The sequence below is a fragment of the Narcine bancroftii genome, chromosome 9 (assembly GCF_036971445.1).
Source record: "Narcine bancroftii isolate sNarBan1 chromosome 9, sNarBan1.hap1, whole genome shotgun sequence".
Classification (NCBI taxonomy): domain Eukaryota; kingdom Metazoa; phylum Chordata; class Chondrichthyes; order Torpediniformes; family Narcinidae; genus Narcine; species Narcine bancroftii.
The window spans coordinates 2,373,153-2,395,130 of NC_091477.1; positions in this window are offsets into that span (position 1 = coordinate 2,373,153).

The window sequence follows — 21,978 nt, forward strand, 5'->3', positions numbered from 1 at the left end:
CATAAATGCTTGTAAAGTCTCCTCAGTCCTGATATTTTCTTACATCCTTGTGGAGTCTCCTGGGTCCTGATATTTCCATAAATCCTGGTGGAGTCTACTCAGTATTGATATTTTCATAAATGCTTGTAGAGTCCCCTCAGTCCTGATACTTTCATAAATCGTTGTAAAGTCTCCTCAGTCCTGATATTTTCATAAATTCTTGTAGATTCTCCTCGGTCCTGATATTTTCATAAATCCTTGTAGAGTCTCCTCAATCTTGATAATTTCATAAATCTTTGTAGAGTGTCTAGAGTCCTGATATTTTCATAAATAATTGTATACAGTCTCCTCAGTCCTGGTAATTTAATGAATCCTTGTAGAGTCTCCTCAGTCCTGACATTCTCATAAATCATTGTAAAGACTCCTCAGTCCTGATATTTTCATAAATCCTTGTAGAGTGTCCTCAGTCCTGTTATTTTCATAAATCCTTGTAAAGTCTCCTCAGTCCTGATATTTTCATAAATCCTTGTAGAGTCTCCTCAATCTTGAGAATTTCATAAATCTTTGTAGAGTTTCCTGAGTCCTGATATTTTGATAAATAATTGTATACAGTCTTCTCATTCCTGGTAATTTAATAAATCCTTGTAGAGTCTCCTCAGTCCTGATATTTTCATAAATCCTGGTGGAGTCTACACAGTACTGATATTTTCATAAATGTTTGTAGAGTCCCCGCAGTCCTGATATTTTCATAAATCCCTGTAGAGTTTCCTCAGTCCTGATATTTTCATAAATCTTTGTCGAGTATCCTGAGTCTTGATATTTTAATAAATAATTGTATACAGTCTCCTCAGTCCTGGTAATTTAATAAATCCTTGTAGAGTCTCCTCAGTCCTGATATTTTCATAAATGCTTGTAAAGTCTCCACAGTCCTGATATTTTCTTAAATCCTTGTGGAGTCTCCTCGGTCCTGATATTTCCATAAATCCTGGTGGAGTCTACTCAGTATTGATATTTTCATAAATGCTTGTAGAGTCCCCTCAGTCCTGATATTTTCATAAATTCTTGTAGATCTCCTCGGTCCTGATTTTTTCATAAATCCTTGTAGAGTCTCCTCAGTCCTGATATTTGCAAAAATCCTTGTAGAGTCTCCTCAGTCTTGATATTTGCAAAAATCCTTGTAGAGTCTCCTCAATCCTGATTTTTTCATAAATCCTTGTAGAGCGTCCTCGGTCCTGATATATTCAAAATTCCTTTTAGAGTCTCCTCAGACTTCATAATTTCATAAACCTTTGTAGAGTATCCTGATTCCTGATATTTTCATAAATAATTGTATACAGTCTCCTCAGTCCTGATTTTTTCATAAATCCTTGTAGAGTGTCCTCGGTCCTGATATTTTCATAAATCCTTTTAGAGTCTCGTCAGACTTGATAATTTCATAAACCTTTGTAGAGTATCCTGATTCCTGATATTTTCATAAATAATTGTACACAGTCTCCTCATTCCTGATATTTTCATAAATCCATGTAGAGGCTCCTCAATCTTGATAATTTCATAAATCTTTGTAGAGTATCCTGAGTCCTGATATTTTCATAAATAATTGTATACAGTCTTCTCAGTCCTGGTAATTTAATAAATCCTTGTAGAGTCTCCTCAGTCCTGATATTTTCATAAATACTGGTGGAGTCTACTCAGTACTGATATTTTCATAAATGCTTGTAAATTCTCCTCAGTCCTGATATTTTCTTACATCCTTGTGGAGTCTCCTCAGTCCTGATATTTTCATAACTCCTGGTGGAGTCTACTCAGTACTGATATTTTCATAAATGCTTCTAGAGTCCCCTCAGTCCTGATATTTTCATAAATCCTGGTAAAGTCTCCTCAGTCCTGATATTTGCATAAATCCTTGTAGAGTCTACTCAGTCCTGATATTTGCATAAATCCTTGTAGAGTCTCCTCAGTCTTGATAATTTCATAAATCTTTGTAGTATATCCTGAGTCCTGATATTTTCATAAATAATTGTATACAGTCTCCTCAGTCCTGGTAATTTAATAAATCCTTGTAGAATCTCCTCAGTCCTGATATTTTCATAAATCCTGGTGGAGTGGACTGAGTACTGATATTTTCATAAATGCTTGTAGAGTCCCCGCAGTTCTGATATTTTCATAAATCCCTGTAGAGTCTCCTCAGTCCTGATATTTTCATAAATCTTTGTAGAGTATCCTGAGTCCTGATATTTTCATAAATAATTGTATACAGTCTCCTCAGTCCTGGTAATTTAATAAATCCTTGTAGAGTCTCCTCAGTCCTGATATTTTCATAAATACTGGTGGAGTCTACTCAGTACTGATACTTTCATAAATGCTTGTAAAGTCTCCTCAGTCCTGATATTTTCTTACATCCTTGTGGAGTCTCCTGGGTCCTGATATTTCCATAAATCCTGGTGGAGTCTACTCAGTATTGATATTTTCATAAATGCTTGTAGAGTCCCCTCAGTCCTGATATTTTCATAAATCCTTGTAAAGTCTCCTCAGTCCTGATATTTTCATAAATTCTTGTAGATTCTCCTCGGTCCTGATATTTTCATAAATCCTTGTAGAGTCTCCTCAATCTTGATAATTTCATAAATCTTTGTAGAGTGTCTCGTGTCCTGATATTTTCATAAATAATTGTATACAGTCTTCTCAGTCCTGGTAATTTAATGAATCCTTGTAGAGTCTCCTCAGTCCTGACATTCTCATAAATCATTGTAAAGATTCCTCAGTCCTGATATTTTCATAAATCCTTGTAGAGTATCCTCAGTCCTGTTATTTTCATAAATCCTTGTAAAGTCTCCTCAGTCCTGATATTTTCATAAATCCTTGTAGAGTCTCCTCAATCTTGAGAATTTCATAAATCTTTGTAGAGTATCCTGAGTCCTGATATTTTCATAAATAATTGTATACAGTCTTCTGAGTCCTGGTAATTTAATAAATCCTTGTAGAGTCTCCTCAGTCCTGATATTTTCATAAATCCTGGTGGAGTCTACACAGTACTGATATTTTCATAAATGCTTGTAGAATCCCCGCAGTCCTGATATTTTCATAAATCCCTGTAGAGTCTCCTCAGTCCTGATATTTTCATAAATCTTTGTCGAGTATCCTGAGTCTTGATATTTTAATAAATAATTGTATACAGTCTCCTCAGTCCTGGTAATTTAATAAATCCTTGTAGAGTCTCCTCAGTCCTGATATTTTCATAAATGCTTGTAAAGTCTCCACAGTCCTGATGTTTTCTTAAATCCTTGTGGAGTCTCCTCGGTCCTGATATTTCCATAAATCCTGGTGGAGTCTACTCAGTATTGATATTTTCATAAATGCTTGTAGAGTCCCCTCAGTCCTGATATTTTCATAAATCCTTGTAAAGTCTCCTCAGTCCTGATATTTTCATAAATTCTTGTAGATCTCCTCGGTCCTGATTTTTTCATAAATCCTTGTAGAGTCTCCTCAGTCCTGATATTTGCAAAATTCCTTGTAGAGTCTCCTCAGTCCTGATATTTGCAAAAATCCTTGTAGAGTCTCCTCAGTCCTGATATTTTCATAAATCCTTGTAGAGCGTCCTCGGTCCTGATATATTCAAAATTCCTTTTAGAGTCTCCTCAGACTTGATAATTTCATAAACCTTTGTAGAGTATCCTGATTCCTGATATTTTCATAAATAATTGTATACAGTCTCCTCAGTCCTGATTTTTTCATAAATCCTTGTAGAGTGTCCTCGGTCCTGATATTTTCATAAATCCTTTTAGAGTCTCCTCAGACTTGATAATTTCATAAACCTTTGTAGAGTATCCTGATTCCTGATATTTTCATAAATAATTGTACACAGTCTCCTCATTCCTGATATTTTCATAAATCCATGTAGAGTCTCCTCAATCTTGATAATTTCATAAATCTTTGTAGAGTATCCTGAGTCCTGATATTTTCATAAATAATTGGATACAGTCTTCTCAGTCCTGGTAATTTAATAAATCTTTGTAGAGTCTCCTCAGTCCTGATATTTTCATAAATCCTGGTGGAGTCTACTCAGTACTGATATTTTCATAAATGCTTGTAGAGTCCCCTCAGTCCTGATATTTTCATAAATCCTTGTAAAGTCTCCTCAGTCCTGATATTTGCATAAATCCTTGTAGAGTCTACTCAGTCCTGATATTTGCATAAATCCTTGTAGAGTCTCCTCAGTCTTGATAATTTCATAAATCTTTGTAGTATATCCTGAGTCCTGATATTTTCATAAATAATTGTATACAGTCTCCTCAGTCCTGGTAATTTAATAAATCCTTGTAGAATCTCTTCAGTCCTGATATTTTCATAAATCCTGGTGGAGTGGACTGAGTACTGATATTTTCATAAATGCTTGTAGAGTCCCCGCAGTTCTGATATTTTCATAAATCCTTGTAGAGTCTCCTCAGTCCTGATATTTGCATAAATCCTTGTAGAGTCTTCTCAGTCCCGATTTTTTCATAAATCCTTGTAGAGTGTCCTCGGTCCTGATATATTCAAAATTCCTTAAAGAATCTCCTCAGACTTGATAATTTCATCAACCTTTGTAGAGTATCCTGATTCCTGATATTTTCATAAATAATTGTATACAGTCTCCTCAGTCCTGATTTTTTCAGAAATCCTTGTAGAGTGTCCTCGGTGCTGATATTTTCATAAATCCTTTTAGAGTCTCCTCAGTCTTGATAATTTCATAAATCTTTGTAGTGCATAATGAGTCCTGATATTTTCATAAATAATTGTATACAGTCTCCTCAGTCCTGATTTTTTCATTAATCCTTGTAGAGTGTCCTCGGTCTTGATATATTCATAAATACTTTTAGAGTCTCCTCAGACTTGATAATTTCATAAACCTTTGTAGAGTATCCTGATTCCTGATATTTTCATAAATAAATGTACACAGTCTCCTCAGTCCTGATATTTTCATAAATCCTTGTAGAGTCTCCTCAATCTTGATAATTTCATTAATCTTTGTAGAGTATCCTGAGTCCTGATATTTACATAATTAATTGTATACAGTCTTCTCAGTCCTGGTAATTTAATAAATCCTTGTAGAGTCTCCTCAGTCCTGATATTTTCATAAATCCTGGTGGAGTCTACTCAGTAGTGATATTTTCATAAATGCTTGTAGAGTCCCCTCAGTCCTGATATTTTCACAAATCCTTGTAAAGTCTCCTCAGTCCTGATATTTGCATAAATCCTTGTAGAGTCTACTCAGTCCTGATATTTGCATAAATCCTTGTAGAGTCTCCTCAGTCCTAATTTTTTCATAAATCCTTCTAGAGTGTCCTCGGTCCTGATATTTTCATAAATCCTTTTAGAGTCTTCTCAGTCTTGATAATTTCATAAATCTTTGTAGAGTATCCTGAGTCCTGATATTTTCATAAATAATTGTGTACAGTCTTCTCAGTCCTGGTAATTTAATAAATCCTTGTAGAGTCTCCTCAGTCCTGATATTTTCATAAATCCTGGTGGAGTCTACACAGTATTGATATTTTCATAAATGCTTGCAGAGTCCCCGCAGTCCTGATATTTTCATAAATCCTTGTAGAGTCTCCTCAGTCCTGATTTTTTCATAAATCTTTGTTGAGTATCCTGACTCCTGATATTTTCATAAATAATTGTATACAGTCTCCTCAGTCCTGGTAATATAATAAATCCTTGTAGAGTCTCCTCAGTCCTGATATTTTCATAAATACTGGTGGAGCCTACTCAGTACTGATATTTTCATAAATGCTTGTAAAGTCTCCTCAGTCCTGATATTTTCTTACATCCTTGTGGAGTCTCCTGGGTCCTGATATTTCCATAAATCCTCGTGGAGTCTACTCAGTATTGATATTTTCATAAATGCTTGTAGAGTCCCCTCAGTCCTGATATTTTCATAAATCCTTGTAAAGTCTCCTCAGTCCTGATATTTTCATAAATTCTTGTAGATTCTCCTCGGTCCTGATATTTTCATAAATCCTTGTAGAGTCTCCTCAATCTTGATAATTTCATAAATCTTTGTAGAGTGTCTAGAGTCCTGATATTTTCATAAATAATTGTACACAGTCTCCTCAGTCCTGGTAATTTAATGAATCCTTGTAGAGTCTCCTCAGTCCTGATATTCTCATAAATCATTGTAAAGACCCCTCAGTCCTGATATTTTCATAAATCCTTGTAGAGTGTCCTCAGTCCTGTTATTTTCATAAATCCTTGTAAAGTCTCCTCAGTCCTGATATTTTCATGAATCCTTGTAGAGTCTCCTCAATCTTGAGAATATCATAAATCTTTGTAGAGTATCCTGAGTCCTGATATTTTCATAAATAATTGTATACAGTCTTCTCAGTCCTGGTAATTTAATAAATCCTTGTAGAGTCTCCTCAGTCCTGATATTTTCATAAATCCTGGTGGAGTCTACACAGTACTGATATTTTCATAAATGCTTGTAGAGTCCCCGCAGTCCTGATATTTTCATAAATCCCTGTAGAGTCTCCTCAGTCCTGATATTTTCATAAATCTTTGTCGAGTATCCTGAGTCTTGATATTTTAATAAATAATTGTATACAGTCTCCTCAGTCCTGGTAATTTAATAAATCCTTGCAGAGTCTCCTCAGTCCTGATATTTTCATAAATGCTTGTAAAGTCTCCACAGTCCTGATATTTTCTTAAATCCTTGTGGAGTCTCCTCGGTCCTGATATTTCCATAAATCCTGGTGGAGTCTACTCAGTATTGATATTTTCATAAATGCTTGTAGAGTCCCCTCAGTCCTGATATTTTCATAAATCCTTGTAAAGTCTCCTCAGTCCTGATATTTTCATAAATTCTTGTAGATCTCCTCGGTCCTGATTTTTTCATAAATCCTTGTAGAGTCTCCTCAGTCCTGATTTTTTCATAAATCCTTGTAGAGTGTCCTCGGTCCTGATATATTCAAAATTCGTTTCAGAGTCTCCTCAGACTTGATAATTTCATAAACCTTTGTAGAGTATCCTGATTCCTGATATTTTCATAAATAATTGTACACAGTCTCCTCATTCCTGATATTTTCATAAATCCATGTAGAGTCTCCTCAATCTTGATAATTTCATAAATCTTTGTAGAGTATCCTCAGTCCTGATATTTTCATAAATCCTGCTGGAGTCTACTCAGTACTGATATTTTCATAAATGCTTGTAGAGTCCCCTCAGTCCTGATATTTTCATAAATCCTTGTAAAGTCTCCTCAGTCCTGATATTTGCATAAATCCTTGTAGAGTCTCCTCAGTCTTGATAATTTCATAAATCTTTGTAGTATATCCTGAGTCCTGATATTTTCATAAATAATTGTATACAGTCTCCTCAGTCCTGGTAATTTAATAAATCCTTGTAGAATCTCCTCAGTCCTGATATTTTCATAAATCCTGGTGGAGTGGACTGAGTACTGATATTTTCATAAATGCTTGTAGAGTCCCCGCAGTTCTGATATTTTCATAAATCCTTGTAGAGTCTCCTCAGTCCTGATATTTGCATAAATCCTTGTAGAGTCTCCTCAGTCCTGATTTTTTCATAAATCCTTGTAGAGTGTCCTCGGTCCTGATATATTCAAAATTCCTTAAAGAGTCTCCTCAGACTTGATAATTTCATCAACCTTTGTAGAGTATCCTGATTCCTGATATTTTCATAAATAATTGTGTACAGTCTCCTCAGTCCTAATTTTTTCATAAATCCTTCTAAAGTGTCCTCGGTCCTGATATTTTCATAAATCCTTTTAGAGTCTTCTCAGTCTTGATAATTTCATAAATCTTTGTCGAGTATCCTGAGTCCTGATATTTTCATAAATAATTGTATACAGTCTCCTCAGTCCTGGTAATTTAATAAATCCTTGTAGATTCTCCTCAGTCCTGATATTTTAATAAATCCTTTTAGAGTCTCATCAGTCTTGATAGTTTCATAAATCTTTGTAGTGTATAATGAGTCCTGATATTTTCATAAATAATTATATACAGTTTCCTCAGTCCTGGTAATTTAATAAATCCTTGTAGAGTCTCCTCAGTCCTGATTTTTTCATAAATCCTTGTAGAGTCTCCTCAGTCCTGATATTTTCATAAATACTTTTAGAGTCTCCTCAGACTTGATAATTTCATAAACCTTTGTAGAGTATCCTGATTCCTGATATTTTCATAAATAATTGTACACAGTCTCCTCAGTCCTGATATTTTCATAAATCCTTGTAGAGTCTCCTCAATCTTGATAATTTCATAAATATTTGTAGAGTATCCTGAGTCCTGATATTTTCATAAATAAATGTACACAGTCTCCTCAGTCCTGATATTTTCATAAATCCTTGTAGAGTCTCCTCAATCTTGATAATTTCATAAATCTTTGTAGAGTATCCTGAGTCCTGATATTTTCATAAATAATTGTATACAGTCTTTTGAGTCCTGGTAATTTAATAAATCCTTGTAGAGTCTACTCAGTCCTGATATTTTCATAAATCCTGGTGGAGTCTACTCAGTACTGATATTTTCATAAATGCTTGTAGAGTCCCCTCAGTCCTGATATTTTCATAAATCCTTGGAGAGTCTCCTCAGTCCTGATATTTGCATAAATCCTTGTAGAGACTCCTCAGTCCTGATTTTTTCATTAATCCTTGTAGAGTGTCCTCGGTCTTGATATATTCATAAATACTTTTAGAGTCTCCTCAGACTTGATAATTTCATAAACCTTTGTAGAGTATCCTGATTCCTGATATTTTCATAAATAAATGTACACAGTCTCCTCAGTCCTGATATTTTCATAAATCCTTGTAGAGTCTCCTCAATCTTGATAATTTCATAAATCTTTGTAGAGTATCCTGAGTCCTGATATTTACATAATTAATTGTATACAGTCTTCTCAGTCCTGGTAATTTAATAAATCCTTGTAGAGTCTCCTCAGTCCTGATATTTTCATAAATCCTGGTGGAGTCTACTCAGTACTGATATTTTCATAAATGCTTGTAGAGTCCCCTTAGTCCTGATATTTTCATAAATCCTTGTAAAGTCTCCTCAGTCCTGATATTTGCATAAATCCTTGTAGAGTCTACTCAGTCCTGATATTTGCATAAATCCTTGTAGAGTCTCCTCAGTCCTAATTTTTTCATAAATCCTTCTAGAGTGTCATCGGTCCTGATATTTTCATAAATCCTTGTAGAGTCTCCTCAGTCCTGATTTTTTCATAAATCTTTGTCGAGTATCCTGACTCCTGATATTTTCATAAATAATTGTATACAGTCTCCTCAGTCCTGATATTTTAATAAATCCTTTTAGAGTCTCCTCAGTCTTGATAGTTTCATAATTCTTTGTAGAGTATCCTGAGTCCTGATATTTTCATAAATAATTGTATACAGTCTCCTCAGTCCTGGTAATTTAATAAATCCTTGTAGAGTCTCCTCAGTCCTGATATTTTCATAAATACTGGTGGAGTCTACTCAGTACTGATATTTTCATAAATGCTTGTAAAGTCTCCTCAGTCCTGATATTTTCTTACATCCTTGTGGAGTCTCCTGGGTCCTGATATTTCCATAAATCCTGGTGGAGTCTACTCAGTATTGATATTTTCATAAATGCTTGTAGAGTCCCCTCAGTCCTGATATTTTCATAAATCGTTGTAAAGTCTCCTCAGTCCTGATATTTTCATAAATTCTTGTAGATTCTCCTCGGTCCTGATATTTTCATAAATCCTTGTAGAGTCTCCACAATCTTGATAATTTCATAAATCTTTGTAGAGTGTCTAGAGTCCTGATATTTTCATAAATAATTGTATACAGTCTCCTCAGTCCTGGTAATTTAATGAATCCTTGTAGAGTCTCCTCAGTCCTGACATTCTCATAAATCATTGTAAAGACTCCTCAGTCCTGATATTTTCATAAATCCTTGTAGAGTGTCCACAGTCCTGTTATTTTCATAAATCCTTGTAAAGTCTCCTCAGTCCTGATATTTTCATAAATCCTTGTAGAGTCTCCTCAATCTTGAGAATTTCATAAATCTTTGTAGAGTATCCTGAGTCCTGATATTTTCATAAATAATTGTATACAGTCTTCTCATTCCTGGTAATTTAATAAATCCTTGTAGAGTCTCCTCAGTCCTGATATTTTCATAAATCCTGGTGGAGTCTACACAGTACTGATATTTTCATAAATGTTTGTAGAGTCCCCGCAGTCCTGATATTTTCATAAATCCCTGTAGAGTCTCCTCAGTCCTGATATTTTCATAAATCTTTGTCGAGTATCCTGAGTCTTGATATTTTAATAAATAATTGTATACAGTCTCCTCAGTCCTGGTAATTTAATAAATCCTTGTAGAGTCTCCTCAGTCCTGATATTTTCATAAATGCTTGTAAAGTCTCCACAGTCCTGATATTTTCTTAAATCCTTGTGGAGTCTCCTCGGTCCTGATATTTCCATAAATCCTGGTGGAGTCTACTCAGCATTGATATTTTCATAAATGCTTGTAGAGTCCCCTCAGTCCTGATATTTTCATAAATCCTTGTAAAGTCTCCTCAGTCCTGATATTTTCATAAATTCTTGTAGATCTCCTCGGTCCTGATTTTTTCATAAATCCTTGTAGAGTCTCCTCAGTCCTGATATTTGCAAAAATCCTTGTAGAGTTTCCTCAGTCTTGATATTTGCAAAAATCCTTGTAGAGTCTCCTCAATCCTGATTTTTTCATAAATCCTTGTAGAGCGTCCTCGGTCCTGATATATTCAAAATTCCTTTTAGAGTCTCCTCAGACTTCATAATTTCATAAACCTTTGTAGAGTATCCTGATTCCTGATATTTTCATAAATAATTGTATACAGTCTCCTCAGTCCTGATTTTTTCATAAATCCTTGTAGAGTGTCCTCGGACCTGATATTTTCATAAATCCTTTTAGAGTCTCCTCAGACTTGATAATTTCATAAACCTTTGTAGAGTATCCTGATTCCTGATATTTTCATAAATAATTGTACACAGTCTCCTCATTCCTGATATTTTCATAAATCCATGTAGAGGCTCCTCAATCTTGATAATTTCATAAATCTTTGTAGAGTATCCTGTCCTGATATTTTCATAAATAATTGTATACAGTCTTCTCAGTCCTGGTAATTTAATAAATCCTTGTAGAGTCTCATCAGTCCTGATATTTTCATAAATACTGGTGGAGTCTACTCAGTACTGATATTTTCATAAATGCTTGTAAATTCTCCTCAGTCCTGATATTTTCTTACATCCTTGTGGAGTCTCCTGGGTCCTGATATATCAACAAATCCTGGTGGAGTCTACTCAGTATTGATATTTTCATAAATGCTTGTAGAGTCCCCTCAGTCCTGATATTTTCATAAATCTTTGTAGAGTCTCCTCAGTCCTGATATTTTCATAACACCTCGTGGAGTCAACTCAGTACTGATATTTTCATAAATGCTTGTAGAGTCCACTCAGTCCTGATATTTTCATAAATCCTTGTAAAGTCTCCTCAGTCCTGATATTTGCATAAATCCTTGTAGAGTCTACTCAGTCCTGATATTTGCATAAATCCTTGTAGAGTCTCCTCAGTCTTGATAATTTCATAAATCTTTGTAGTATATCCTGAGTCCTGATATTTTCATAAATAATTGTATACAGTCTCCTCAGTCCTGGTAATTTAATAAATCCTTGTAGAATCTCCTCAGTCCTGATATTTTCATAAATCCTAGTGGAGTGGACTGAGTACTGATATTTTCATAAATGCTTGTAGAGTCCCCGCAGTTCTGATATTTTCATAAATCCCTGTAGAGTCCCCTCAGTCCTGATATTTTCATAAATCTTTGTAGAGTATCCTGAGTCCTGATATTTTCATAAATAATTGTATACAGTCTCCTCAGTCCTGGTAATTTAAAAAATCCTTGTAGAGTCTCCTCAGTCCTGATATTTTCATAAATACTGGTGGAGTCTACTCAGTACTGATATTTTCATAAATGCTTGTAAAGTCTCCTCAGTCCTGATATTTTCTTACATCCTTGTGGAGTCTCCTGGGTCCTGATATTTCCATAAATCCTGGTGGAGTCTACTCAGTATTGATATTTTCATAAATGCTTGTAGAGTCCCCTCAGTCCTGATATTTTCATAAATCCTTGTAAAGTCTCCTCAGTCCTGATATTTTCATAAATTCTTGTAGATTCTCCTCGGTCCTGATATTTTCATAAATCCTTGTAGAGTCTCCTCAATCTTGATAATTTCATAAATCTTTGTAGAGTGTCTAGTGTCCTGATATTTTCATAAATAATTGTATACAGTCTCCTCAGTCCTGGTAATTTAATGAATCCTTGTAGAGTCTCCTCAGTCCTGACATTCTCATAAATCCTTTTAAAGACTCCTCAGTCCTGATATTTTCATAAATCCTTGTAGAGTGTCCTCAGTCCTGTTATTTTCATAAATCCTTGTAAAGTCTCCTCAGTCCTGATATTTTCATAAATCCTTGTAGAGTCTCCTCAATCTTGAGAATTTCATAAATCCTTGTAGAGTCTCCTCAGTCCTGATATTTTCATAAATCCTGGTGGAGTCTACACAGTACTGATATTTTCATAAATGCTTGTAGAGTCCCCGCAGTCCTGATATTTTCATAAATCCTTGTTGAGTCTCCTCAGTCCTGATATTTTCATAAATCTTTGTCGAGTATCTTGAGTCTTGATATTTTCATAAATAATTGTATACAGTCTCCTCAGTCCTGGTGATTTAATAAATCCTTGTAGAGTCTCCTCAGTCCTGATATTTTCATAAATGCTTGTAAAGTCTCCTCAGTCCTGATATTTTTTTAAATCCTTGTGGAGTCTCCTCGGTCCTGATATTTCCATAAATCCTGGTGGAGTCTACTCAGTATTGATATTTTCATAAATGCTTGTAGAGTCCCCTCAGTCCTGATATTTTCATAAATCCTTGTAAAGTCTCCTCAGTCCTGATATTTTCATAAATCCTTGTAGAGTCTCCTCAATCTTGAGAATTTCATAAATCTTTGTAGAGTATCCGGAGTCCTGATATTTTCATAAATAATTGTATACAGTCTTCTGAGTCCTGGTAATTTAATAAATCCTTGTAGAGACTCCTCAGTCCTGATATTTTCATAAATCCTGGTGGAGTCTACTCAGTACTGATATTTTCATAAATGCTTGTAGAGTGGCCTCAGTCCTGATTTTTTCATAAATCCTTGTAGAGTCCCCTCAGTCCTGATATTTTCATAAATCCTTGTAGAGTCTCCTCAGTCCTGATATTTTCATAAATCCTTGTAGAGTCTCCTCGGTCCTGATATTTTCATAAATCCTTGTAGAGTCTCCTCGGTCCTGATTTTTCATAAATCCTTGTAGGGTCTCCTCTGTCCTGATATTTGCATAAATCCTTGTAGAGTATCCTCAGTCCTGATATTTGCATAAATCCTTGTAGAGTCTCCTCAGTCCTGATTCTTTCATAAATCCTTGTAGATTGTCCTCAGTCCTGATATTTTCATAAATCCTTTTAGAGTCTCCTCAGTCTTGATAGTTTCATAATTCTTTGTAGAGTATCCTGAGTCCCGATATTTTCATAAATAATTGTATACATTCTCCTCAGTCCTGGTAATTTAATAAATCCTTGTAGACCCTCCTCAGTCCTGATATTTTCATAAATCCAGGTGGAGTCTACTCAGTACTGATATTTTCATAGATGCTTGTCGAGTTGCCTCAGTCCTGATTTTTTCAGAAATCCTTGTAGAGTCTCCTCAGTCCTGATATTTTCATAAATCCTTGTAAAGTCTCCTCAGTCCTGATATTTTCATAAAGCCTTGTAGAGTCTCCTCAGTCCTCATATTTGCATAAATCCTTGTAGAGTCTCCTCAGTCCTGACATTCTCATAAATCATTGTAAAGACTCCTCAGTCCTGATATTTTCTTACATCCTTGTGGAGTCTCCTGGGTCCTGATATTTCCATAAATCCTGGTGGAGTCTACTCAGTATTGATATTTTCATAAATGCTTGTAGAGTCCCCTCAGTCCTGATATTTTCATAAATCGTTGTAAAGTCTCCTCAGTCCTGATATTTTCATAAATTCTTGTAGATTCTCCTCGGTCCTGATATTTTCATAAATCCTTGTAGAGTCTCCACAATCTTGATAATTTCATAAATCTTTGTAGAGTGTCTAGAGTCCTGATATTTTCATAAATAATTGTATACAGTCTCCTCAGTCCTGGTAATTTAATGAATCCTTGTAGAGTCTCCTCAGTCCTGACATTCTCATAAATCATTGTAAAGACTCCTCAGTCCTGATATTTTCATAAATCCTTGTAGAGTGTCCACAGTCCTGTTATTTTCATAAATCCTTGTAAAGTCTCCTCAGTCCTGATATTTTCATAAATCCTTGTAGAGTCTCCTCAATCTTGAGAATTTCATAAATCTTTGTAGAGTATCCTGAGTCCTGATATTTTCATAAATAATTGTATACAGTCTTCTCATTCCTGGTAATTTAATAAATCCTTGTAGAGTCTCCTCAGTCCTGATATTTTCATAAATCCTGGTGGAGTCTACACAGTACTGATATTTTCATAAATGTTTGTAGAGTCCCCGCAGTCCTGATATTTTCATAAATCCCTGTAGAGTCTCCTCAGTCCTGATATTTTCATAAATCTTTGTCGAGTATCCTGAGTCTTGATATTTTAATAAATAATTGTATACAGTCTCCTCAGTCCTGGTAATTTAATAAATCCTTGTAGAGTCTCCTCAGTCCTGATATTTTCATAAATGCTTGTAAAGTCTCCACAGTCCTGATATTTTCTTAAATCCTTGTGGAGTCTCCTCGGTCCTGATATTTCCATAAATCCTGGTGGAGTCTACTCAGCATTGATATTTTCATAAATGCTTGTAGAGTCCCCTCAGTCCTGATATTTTCATAAATCCTTGTAAAGTCTCCTCAGTCCTGATATTTTCATAAATTCTTGTAGATCTCCTCGGTCCTGATTTTTTCATAAATCCTTGTAGAGTCTCCTCAGTCCTGATATTTGCAAAAATCCTTGTAGAGTTTCCTCAGTCTTGATATTTGCAAAAATCCTTGTAGAGTCTCCTCAATCCTGATTTTTTCATAAATCCTTGTAGAGCGTCCTCGGTCCTGATATATTCAAAATTCCTTTTAGAGTCTCCTCAGACTTCATAATTTCATAAACCTTTGTAGAGTATCCTGATTCCTGATATTTTCATAAATAATTGTATACAGTCTCCTCAGTCCTGATTTTTTCATAAATCCTTGTAGAGTGTCCTCGGACCTGATATTTTCATAAATCCTTTTAGAGTCTCCTCAGACTTGATAATTTCATAAACCTTTGTAGAGTATCCTGATTCCTGATATTTTCATAAATAATTGTACACAGTCTCCTCATTCCTGATATTTTCATAAATCCATGTAGAGGCTCCTCAATCTTGATAATTTCATAAATCTTTGTAGAGTATCCTGTCCTGATATTTTCATAAATAATTGTATACAGTCTTCTCAGTCCTGGTAATTTAATAAATCCTTGTAGAGTCTCATCAGTCCTGATATTTTCATAAATACTGGTGGAGTCTACTCAGTACTGATATTTTCATAAATGCTTGTAAATTCTCCTCAGTCCTGATATTTTCTTACATCCTTGTGGAGTCTCCTGGGTCCTGATATATCAATAAATCCTGGTGGAGTCTACTCAGTATTGATATTTTCATAAATGCTTGTAGAGTCCCCTCAGTCCTGATATTTTCATAAATCTTTGTAGAGTCTCCTCAGTCCTGATATTTTCATAACACCTCGTGGAGTCAACTCAGTACTGATATTTTCATAAATGCTTGTAGAGTCCACTCAGTCCTGATATTTTCATAAATCCTTGTAAAGTCTCCTCAGTCCTGATATTTGCATAAATCCTTGTAGAGTCTACTCAGTCCTGATATTTGCATAAATCCTTGTAGAGTCTCCTCAGTCTTGATAATTTCATAAATCTTTGTAGTATATCCTGAGTCCTGATATTTTCATAAATAATTGTATACAGTCTCCTCAGTCCTGGTAATTTAATAAATCCTTGTAGAATCTCCTCAGTCCTGATATTTTCATAAATCCTAGTGGAGTGGACTGAGTACTGATATTTTCATAAATGCTTGTAGAGTCCCCGCAGTTCTGATATTTTCATAAATCCCTGTAGAGTCCCCTCAGTCCTGATATTTTCATAAATCTTTGTAGAGTATCCTGAGTCCTGATATTTTCATAAATAATTGTATACAGTCTCCTCAGTCCTGGTAATTTAAAAAATCCTTGTAGAGTCTCCTCAGTCCTGATATTTTCATAAATACTGGTGGAGTCTACTCAGTACTGATATTTTCATAAATGCTTGTAAAGTCTCCTCAGTCCTGATATTTTCTTACATCCTTGTGGAGTCTCCTGGGTCCTGATATTTCCATAAATCCTGGTGGAGTCTACTCAGTATTGATATTTTCATAAATGCTTGTAGAGTCCCCTCAGTCCTGATATTTTCATAAATCCTTGTAAAGTCTCCTCAGTCCTGATATTTTCATAAATTCTTGTAGATTCTCCTCGGTCCTGATATTTTCATAAATCCTTGTAGAGTCTCCTCAATCTTGATAATTTCATAAATCTTTGTAGAGTGTCTAGTGTCCTGATATTTTCATAAATAATTGTATACAGTCTCCTCAGTCCTGGTAATTTAATGAATCCTTGTAGAGTCTCCTCAGTCCTGACATTCTCATAAATCCTTTTAAAGACTCCTCAGTCCTGATATTTTCATAAATCCTTGTAGAGTGTCCTCAGTCCTGTTATTTTCATAAATCCTTGTAAAGTCTCCTCAGTCCTGATATTTTCATAAATCCTTGTAGAGTCTCCTCAATCTTGAGAATTTCATAAATCCTTGTAGAGTCTCCTCAGTCCTGATATTTTCATAAATCCTGGTGGAGTCTACACAGTACTGATATTTTCATAAATGCTTGTAGAGTCCCCGCAGTCCTGATATTTTCATAAATCCTTGTTGAGTCTCCTCAGTCCTGATATTTTCATAAATCTTTGTCGAGTATCTTGAGTCTTGATATTTTCATAAATAATTGTATACAGTCTCCTCAGTCCTGGTAATTTAATAAATCCTTGTAGAGTCTCCTCAGTCCTGATATTTTCATAAATGCTTGTAAAGTCTCCTCAGTCCTGATATTTTTTTAAATCCTTGTGGAGTCTCCTCGGTCCTGATATTTCCATAAATCCTGGTGGAGTCTACTCAGTATTGATATTTTCATAAATGCTTGTAGAGTCCCCTCAGTCCTGATATTTTCATAAATCCTTGTAAAGTCTCCTCAGTCCTGATATTTTCATAAATCCTTGTAGAGTCTCCTCAATCTTGAGAATTTCATAAATCTTTGTAGAGTATCCGGAGTCCTGATATTTTCATAAATAATTGTATACAGTCTTCTGAGTCCTGGTAATTTAATAAATCCTTGTAGAGACTCCTCAGTCCTGATATTTTCATAAATCCTGGTGGAGTCTACTCAGTACTGATATTTTCATAAATGCTTGTAGAGTGGCCTCAGTCCTGATTTTTTCATAAATCCTTGTAGAGTCCCCTCAGTCCTGATATTTTCATAAATCCTTGTAGAGTCTCCTCAGTCCTGATATTTTCATAAATCCTTGTAGAGTCTCCTCGGTCCTGATATTTTCATAAATCCTTGTAGAGTCTCCTCGGTCCTGATTTTTCATAAATCCTTGTAGGGTCTCCTCTGTCCTGATATTTGCATAAATCCTTGTAGAGTATCCTCAGTCCTGATATTTGCATAAATCCTTGTAGAGTCTCCTCAGTCCTGATTCTTTCATAAATCCTTGTAGATTGTCCTCAGTCCTGATATTTTCATAAATCCTTTTAGAGTCTCCTCAGTCTTGATAGTTTCATAATTCTTTGTAGAGTATCCTGAGTCCCGATATTTTCATAAATAATTGTATACATTCTCCTCAGTCCTGGTAATTTAATAAATCCTTGTAGACCCTCCTCAGTCCTGATATTTTCATAAATCCAGGTGGAGTCTACTCAGTACTGATATTTTCATAGATGCTTGTCGAGTTGCCTCAGTCCTGATTTTTTCAGAAATCCTTGTAGAGTCTCCTCAGTCCTGATATTTTCATAAATCCTTGTAAAGTCTCCTCAGTCCTGATATTTTCATAAAGCCTTGTAGAGTCTCCTCAGTCCTCATATTTGCATAAATCCTTGTAGAGTCTCCTCAGTCCTGACATTCTCATAAATCATTGTAAAGACTCCTCGGTCCTGATATTTTCATAAATCCTTGTAGAGTCTCCTCAATCTTGATAATTTCATAAATCTTTGTAGAGTGTCTAGAGTCCTGATATTTTCATAAATAATTGTATACAGTCTCCTCAGTCCTGGTAATTTAATGAATCCTTGTAGAGTCTCCTCAGTCCTGACATTCTCATAAATCATTGTAAAGACTCCTCAGTCCTGATATTTTCATAAATCCTTGTAGAGTGTCCTCAGTCCTGTTATTTTCATAAATCCTTGTAAAGTCTCCTCAGTCCTGATATTTTCATGAATCCTTGTAGAGTCTCCTCAATCTTGAGAATTTCATAAATCTTTGTAGAGTATCCTGAGTCCTGATATTTTCATAAATAATTGTATACAGTCTTCTCAGTCCTGGTAATTTAATAAATCCTTGTAGAGTCTCCTCAGTCGTGATATTTTCATAAATCCTGGTGGAGTCTACACAGTACTGATATTTTCATAAATGCTTGTAGAGTCCCCGCAGTCCTGATATTTTCATAAATCCCTGTAGAGTCTCCTCAGTCCTGATATTTTCAGAAATCTTTGTCGAGTATCCTGAGTATTGATATTTTAATAAATAATTGTATACAGTCTCCTCAGTCCTGGTAATTTAATAAATCCTTGCAGAGTCTCCTCAGTCCTGATATTTTCATAAATGCTTGTAAAGTCTCCACAGTCCTGATATTTTATTAAATCCTTGTGGAGTCTCCTCGGTCCTGATATTTCCATAAATCCTGGTGGAGTCTACTCAGTATTGATATTTTCATAAATGCTTGTAGAGTCCCCTCAGTCCTGATATTTTCATAAATCCTTGTAAAGTCTCCTCAGTCCTGATATTTTCATAAATTCTTGTAGATTCTCCTCGGTCCTGATATTTTCATAAATCCTTTTAGAGTCTTCTCAGTATTGATAATTTCATAAATCTTTGTAGAGTATCCTGAGTCCTGATATTTTCATAAATAATTGTATACAGTCTTCTGAGTCCTGGTAATTTAATAAATCCTTGTAGAGTCTCCTCAGTCCTGATATTTTCATAAATCCTGGTGGACTCTACTCAGTACTGATATTTTCATAAATGCTTGTAGAGTCCCCTCAGTCCTGATATTTTCATAAATCCTTGGAGAGTCTCCTCAGTCCTGATATTTGCATAAATCCTTGTAGAGACTCCTCAGTCCTGATTTTTTCATTAATCCTTGTAGAGTGTCCTCGGTCCTGATATATTCAAAATTCCTTAAAGAGTCTCCTCAGACTTGATAATTTCATCAACCTTTGTAGAGTATCCTGATTCCTGATATTTTCATAAATAATTGTGTACAGTCTCCTCAGTCCTAATTTTTTCATAAATCCTTCTAAAGTGTCCTCGGTCCTGATATTTTCATAAATCCTTTTAGAGTCTTCTCAGTCTTGATAATTTCATAAATCTTTGTCGAGTATCCTGAGTCCTGATATTTTCATAAATAATTGTATACAGTCTCCTCAGTCCTGGTAATTTAATAAATCCTTGTAGATTCTCCTCAGTCCTGATATTTTAATAAATCCTTTTAGAGTCTCATCAGTCTTGATAGTTTCATAAATCTTTGTAGTGTATAATGAGTCCTGATATTTTCATAAATAATTATATACAGTTTCCTCAGTCCTGGTAATTTAATAAATCCTTGTAGAGTCTCCTCAGTCCTGATATTTTCATAAATCCTTGTAGAGTCTCCTCAGTCCTGATTTTTTCATAAATCCTTGTAGAGTCTCCTCAGTCCTGATATTTTCATAAATACTTTTAGAGTCTCCTCAGACTTGATAATTTCATAAACCTTTGTAGAGTATCCTGATTCCTGATATTTTCATAAATAATTGTACACAGTCTCCTCAGTCCTGATATTTTCATAAATCCTTGTAGAGTCTCCTCAATCTTGATAATTTCATAAATATTTGTAGAGTATCCTGAGTCCTGATATTTTCATAAATAAATGTACACAGTCTCCTCAGTCCTGATATTTTCATAAATCCTTGTAGAGTCTCCTCAATCTTGATAATTTCATAAATCTTTGTAGAGTATCCTGAGTCCTGATATTTTCATAAATAATTGTATACAGTCTTTTGAGTCCTGGTAATTTAATAAATCCTTGTAGAGTCTACTCAGTCCTGATATTTTCATAAATCCTGGTGGAGTCTACTCAGTACTGATATTTTCATAAATGCTTGTAGAGTCCCCTCAGTCCTGATATTTTCATAAATCCTTGGAGAGTCTCCTCAGTCCTGATATTTGCATAAATCCTTGTAGAGACTCCTCAGTCCTGATTTTTTCATTAATCCTTGTAGAGTGTCCTCGGTCTTGATATATTCATAAATACTTTTAGAGTCTCCTCAGACTTGATAATTTCATAAACCTTTGTAGAGTATCCTGATTCCTGATATTTTCATAAATAAATGTACACAGTCTCCTCAGTCCTGATATTTTCATAAATCCTTGTAGAGTCTCCTCAATCTTGATAATTTCATAAATCTTTGTAGAGTATCCTGAGTCCTGATATTTACATAATTAATTGTATACAGTCTTCTCAGTCCTGGTAATTTAATAAATCCTTGTAGAGTCTCCTCAGTCCTGATATTTTCATAAATCCTGGTGGAGTCTACTCAGTACTGATATTTTCATAAATGCTTGTAGAGTCCCCTTAGTCCTGATATTTTCATAAATCCTTGTAAAGTCTCCTCAGTCCTGATATTTGCATAAATCCTTGTAGAGTCTACTCAGTCCTGATATTTGCATAAATCCTTGTAGAGTCTCCTCAGTCCTAATTTTTTCATAAATCCTTCTAGAGTGTCATCGGTCCTGATATTTTCATAAATCCTTGTAGAGTCTCCTCAGTCCTGATTTTTTCATAAATCTTTGTCGAGTATCCTGACTCCTGATATTTTCATAAATAATTGTATACAGTCTCCTCAGTCCTGATATTTTAATAAATCCTTTTAGAGTCTCCTCAGTCTTGATAGTTTCATAATTCTTTGTAGAGTATCCTGAGTCCTGATATTTTCATAAATAATTGTATACAGTCTCCTCAGTCCTGGTAATTTAATAAATCCTTGTAGAGTCTCCTCAGTCCTGATATTTTCATAAATACTGGTGGAGTCTACTCAGTACTGATATTTTCATAAATGCTTGTAAAGTCTCCTCAGTCCTGATATTTTCTTACATCCTTGTGGAGTCTCCTGGGTCCTGATATTTCCATAAATCCTGGTGGAGTCTACTCAGTATTGATATTTTCATAAATGCTTGTAGAGTCCCCTCAGTCCTGATATTTTCATAAATCGTTGTAAAGTCTCCTCAGTCCTGATATTTTCATAAATTCTTGTAGATTCTCCTCGGTCCTGATATTTTCATAAATCCTTGTAGAGTCTCCACAATCTTGATAATTTCATAAATCTTTGTAGAGTGTCTAGAGTCCTGATATTTTCATAAATAATTGTATACAGTCTCCTCAGTCCTGGTAATTTAATGAATCCTTGTAGAGTCTCCTCAGTCCTGACATTCTCATAAATCATTGTAAAGACTCCTCAGTCCTGATATTTTCATAAATCCTTGTAGAGTGTCCACAGTCCTGTTATTTTCATAAATCCTTGTAAAGTCTCCTCAGTCCTGATATTTTCATAAATCCTTGTAGAGTCTCCTCAATCTTGAGAATTTCATAAATCTTTGTAGAGTATCCTGAGT